This window comes from Hemicordylus capensis, chromosome 4 (assembly GCF_027244095.1).
Source record: "Hemicordylus capensis ecotype Gifberg chromosome 4, rHemCap1.1.pri, whole genome shotgun sequence".
NCBI lineage: Eukaryota > Metazoa > Chordata > Lepidosauria > Squamata > Cordylidae > Hemicordylus > Hemicordylus capensis.
In genome coordinates, this window is record NC_069660.1 from 99587230 (window position 1) to 99593047 (window position 5818).

The following is a 5818-nucleotide window of genomic DNA, read 5'->3' on the forward strand; positions in this document are numbered from 1 at the left end:
GATTGCATCAAGGCAAACTGAGAGGAGAAAGAAGAAGTAGAAGTAGAAGTAGAAGTAGAAGTAGAAGTAGAAGAAGAAGAAGAAGAAGAAGAAGAAGAAGAAGAAGAAGAAAGAGTGAAGTAATCTGTAATTAAAAACAGTTTTTCTCTAAACAATTTGATTTAAAAATAAGTAAAGGACTATCAAAAATGTGGCCAAAACTTTGTTTAGAAGCCAGTCAGATTAACTGGAAATAGAAAATACCAGAGCGGAAAAGTAACAAAAGTGTTCAAGTTAGTAAGTATATGAAACATTTCCTACTAGACAAAAGAAAACTAGTAAGCTAAAACATTGTAATAATCTATAATGGAATTTTTTTTAAAGGGGCCTTTTATCATCAATGAACCAGGCCAATTGGTAATGCTGTTAAACTAAAATAAAAATAATAAGATGCAGGGACAAGAAAAAGCCATAACATAAAGTTATCAAAGACTTTATCAACAAACCTGTCCAATTAGTAATCCAGTGAAAACTAAAGAGAGAAAAGATAATGCATTCTTATGATACTTATTTTGAATCTAAAAACATATGTATCCAAATCTTTTTAACTTCAGAGAAAGGGTTATGCCAGGCAAGTAAAGCCCATCTGTACTTGAATGAATTTGTGAAATATTCAGCTGTATCAAAGACTGAATATGTAATCTTTCCCCCTAAGTCCCATCATATAGTCATTTCCAAGATCTGATAGAGTAACACGCAGATCTCCACACGTTTTGTTTATCAGTGCAACTATCCTACGATAAAGCCTTATGTTGTTCAGATTGCATTGTCTGCAAAAAAATAAATAAATTGTTTTTTTAAATTCCCAGGGCCAGCCTGGCGTGCCACCGTATGCAGATCTCCTGGTGTGGGTATTGGTGGGAGAGGGAATACCCAGTTTCCAGCTGCCCCAGGATGGTGGCATTGCCCCTGGCTGCACAGGCAGGGGTGCACATTTCCACACAGGTTGGTGGGCAGCATGTTTTTGCAGCAGCTTAACCACAGTTCCCAAGACAAGGAGTGCTGATACCTCTCCTGATGGCTGTCATCCAAAAAGCAACCTTGCTCCATTTGGAGCCCCAATGGCCTGACACTCTCATGAGAGGGCTGCCATGGGAGAAAGGGATGTTCGGCCCTCACATAATGTTGGTGATTATGGTTGGCAGTTCTTTCTCTTCCCTTCTGATGGTTCTTCTCATGAGTGGTGTGGGAGCGTCCCTGTGGCCAGGCACTCTCTTGAGCTGTGCCCCACTCCCCGTGCTGGCTCTGTAACCATCTTCATCACAGAGGAAAACTCCTTTCAAATGGTGGAGCATTGCTAGTCCAGCTGCCCAGCCCTGTTCATGAGTAAGCCTGGGGTCATGAACCCTCCAAAAGGGGAAGGGGTGGGCCCTCCTTCTCCAACCTTTCTGTGAAAAATATAGAACTTGGCTTCTCCTGAATTCCTACTTGTGGCAGTCCCTGAAGCCCGGACATGAGCACCCCCCCCCAAGTTCCCCAGCCAGAGAGGGGATGCCCTGTGCATGCTGGCTATCCCTGCCATGAGGGGATCATTTGTCAGGGCATACTTGCTTGTGTGGACAGTGAAGTCACAGGGGTTGGGCGTGGACCTTTAAACCTGGGTCCAGTGTGGTGCCATATGCAGATCTCCTGGCATGGGGATTCCCTGGAGAGGAGAGTCCCGGTTTCCAGCTGGCCTGGGATGTGCACCCCTTGGGGGCCACGGGCAGGGGTGCACATCCCCACATGGGTGTGTGGACTGGCAGGGCACAGAGTTTGACAGTGGATTGGTGGCAGTCGCCGAGACCAGGACAGCACTCTCCCAAGTGCCTGTCCCTGCGGCTTTCCTACATTGAACATTCTCCCTCACTCCCCATAGTCTGCCACTCTTATGAAGAGCATTCCGTAGGGTCATGGGCTAGGTCTCCAGTGTGATGAAGTCTGAGATAGGTCATCACAGATGGACCTTCTCAAGAGCAAGACTTAGGGAGCAAATATCCCCCAAAGGGCTGGCCGCTCTTCCCCAACCTATATGTGTGTGTGGCAGGGGAGAACTTTGCTACTTTGCCTTTTATACCTGACCCCAGGTTCCCTCCCTCTGCAAAATGTTCCCCTCCCAGTGCTGTGATGGGCTACCTTGCCTATGTTGCCATTTGGAGTGTTTGTGCTTGTGAACATACATGCCTGCTGCTCTCCTCTCAGGGAGCAGAACACTTGGTGCCCGTCCTATCATCCCGTGTCCTCGCCTTACTGCTTGCTAGGTGTGGGGAGCAAGGGACAGAGTGGGAATCAGGGCTGCCCTTGAGCAACGGGGTGCAGCTTGACAGGCTGACAAGTCCGGGATGGGGCGTGGCGGCATCCCTGTAGCCTGACAACTCCAAAGCTGCATCGCTGACAGAAGATGTGAGGCTGGTTTTCTAAGAGGCTGCCAGCAAGAAGTGCCGAAAGCATGTAACAGCCACATCCTTGGGCAGGTCTGTAGTGCTGCCTCTATGATTGTGGTTTGAAAATAGGCATGAAACCATGGTTATAGCTGCATCATCAATTGGACATAATGCTTCAGTGGCCAAATCTCAGGTGTCGGCGGCAAACCTTAGAGATAACGGAAGGTTCAAACTGGAGTTTGGTGAGGCAAACCGGAGGCCCCTTTTGGCCCATAACTGCGGTTTCGGGCGTTCAAGCACAACGAAGTTACAACTTTGGCCACGATTAACTGCAGTTATCCGTTATGTCTGAATGTAGCCTACATGTGTACAGATCTGTACCTGGGTAACCTATACACAGAAGCCCTCTGCAGATGTTAAATAAAAGATGCTGTATGTGAGTACAGTGTCTAAAATGGGGTCAGTAGGCCCCCCATTACTAACCCCCTGCTCAAGGGTATGATAGCATTCATCTAAAGAGATAAATGCAGTATCCATTGATGCAGTCATTTCCATGATTGGGAGGTTGGTTGGTGTATCCCAGCCTCCCAATCACAGAAACACCTGCATTTACAGATATGGCATTTGTCTCTTCAGATGAATGCCAGCATATCTGTGAGCGGCACCAGCAAGGGGGTGAGTGTCAGAACTGGGGTGGGACTTGTGGCTCTGTTTTAGACACTGTACTCACATGCAACATCTTTTACTTAATGTCCCAAGATGCCTAGAATGTACGGATGTTGAACATAACATGTGAATATGGCCTATATGACTTTTTTAAAAAAAAACCCTCTACCCCTTTCTTTGGGCAAATCTTAATATAAAAAGCACTTGCACAAGTCTTCCATTAGCTTCATATTTAGGTGATATGGAAATACTCTATTTGGTTACTAAATGCTGAAACAACTTCAAGAACAAGCGGGGCGGTGGGGAAGATGGAATCGTAGCATTTCTTACAAAATGGTCAGAGGCAAATTCCTCTCTCCCATTTTTAAACAAGTAGCCTTCTGTGGTTTTCAGTCAGGATTACCATATACACTTTGTCAGAGATTTTTGTTGTTGGAAGAAATATGTTTCCTGTTTTAACCTCTTAAAGTTAAATTCTTCTCAGGATTATTGGAAATTGTTAAGTTGACAGTCTTAGAAGAGGACATCACGGTTCTTCTCTTAAGACATCCACAGTTAGAGTCTGGACTTTTTCACAGTTGTCAGTCTAAAGCACTTTTATCACTGGATACTGTCACTTGTTATAATCAGCCATGAATGGGTGTTCCTAAACTTGATGATCAAAGGATAGATTGCTACATTCAATCCAGAAATCAGAAGTAACTTATCCATGTACCTAACCACTATATTGACTCAAGTTTGTTGAATTCACATTAATTCTGGAATTCAAGCTCTGACTGTTCCAAATTGTGCCTGATATGAAACATATGAAAGTACCTTAAGCCAGGAGAGAGAGAGAGAGAGAGAGAGAGAGAGAGAGAGAGAGAGAGAGAGAGAGAGAGAGAGAGAGAGAGAGAGACTCATTGTTGTGAGCCTATTTACATGATTGTTTGTCATAACCAAATTTAAAAAAAAAAGATTTATGATCATCTACATCACATGGTTAAGATGTAGATTTGAAGTTGAAGCAATGACTTGGTAGCCTCTTGCACTATTGGATTTGTTTAATGTGAGGCTGCCTTTAAGGGTATGTGCAAACCAGCTCGACATCGAGCCCGTTTGATGTCGAACTGGTTTGGTTTGATGGTTCGGGATAAAACTGAACCACCCCGTTCGGGGGGTTCATAAACGTTTTTAGGTTAAAAATAAAAATAAAAATAAATTACCTCACTCCTTTCCAGGGAGTTGCGGCAGGTTTCCAGCCTTCTCCTGGCAGCCTGGCGGCCATTATGGAGGCTGCGTGCCTGCGCAATTGGCCTCTGTGTGGCCCAGGCCGAAGAGCGGCTGAAGCGGCTGGGGGAGGGCATAAGGAAGGCCGGCAGGGGGAAGGGGAACCTCTGTGGACCACCACCACCCCGCCACCTCCAGGAACTCCCCCAAAGGGAGTAAAGTAAAAAAGAATTTTTTTAAAACCTGAAAACGTCCGCGAACTCTCCCTTGACCAGATCGAACGGGGGCGGGGGTGTTCAAGGGGGTGATGGACCAAACTGGCCTGGTTGGGTTCGAGGCCAGTCAGGACTCGAACTGAATTGGGCCAGCTGGTTCTGTGCACATCCCTACTTCTTTTTAGGACTACCTGGAATTTTCAATTAGTTCAAAATCCAATGTCCTGTAAATTATAGGTGTGAGCCAAAGGAAGCACATCACACTTGTGTTAAAATAGCTACATTGTCTTCTGGTTGGATTTGGGGCACAATTCAGATTACTAATTTTAATCTTTAAAGGTTAACGGTTATCTTAGAGAGTCCCTTCTTCATAATCCCCACTGCACGTTAAGCATAATCATAATCCCCACCACATGTTAAGGTCATCTGAGGAGGTCTGTCTCCAGTTACCACCGGTTTGTCTGATGGTGACTGAGAGGTGGGCCTTCTCTGCAGCTGCTCCTGGACTGTGGAATGCACTCTCGACAGAAATCCGTAATTTGAGTTCATTACTGTCTTTCTGTTTGGCCTGGCCTTCCAGGGTTTTTAAAATGTTGTAAACTGTTTTAAATTGTTTTAAATGTTTGGCCTGGTTCTCCAGGGTTTTAACTGTTTAAATGTTTATTTAATTGGTTTTATTCTGTTTTTATAGCTTAGATTTTAATTGTTAACTGGTTTTAATTGCTTTTATTTTGTTGTAAACCGCCCTGAGCCATTTTTGGAAGGGCAGTATATAACTCAAATAAATAAATAATAAATAAATAAAGCCCCAAATGGCCTGAGGCCAAATTACTTAAAGATGTTTTCTCTTACAAGCCTCTTTGAACATTAAGATCTTCGGATCTTAGACTTAACAGACTGTTAAGGAGCAAGGCTTTGTTAGAAGTGGTGCCTTCTCTGTATAACAAGTTCCCTCCCCGGCTTCTCCAAGATAGGGCTGAGGGAGATTCCTGCCTGCAACCTTGGAGAAGCCCCTGCCGGTCTGTGAAGAAAATACTGAGCTAGACAGGCCAATGGTCTGACTTAGTCTATGGCAGCTTCCTGTGTGCCTGTGTGCTCCTAGGATGGTTAGCTCTGAATGAAGATATTTCTGAAATCCCAGGGTTGCTTTCAATAGTCTCCTGGAGATAGGGGCTGTTTCCTGGAGACTCTGGGCCAACCCTGGACGGCTGACAACCCTATATGGAACACCCTTCCCAGAGGAGCTCACCAGGCCAGTTTTACCTTCAACCCTTGAAAATGAGCTAAAATATATACAGTATATTGCATAAGGTATTCAGAATGTTG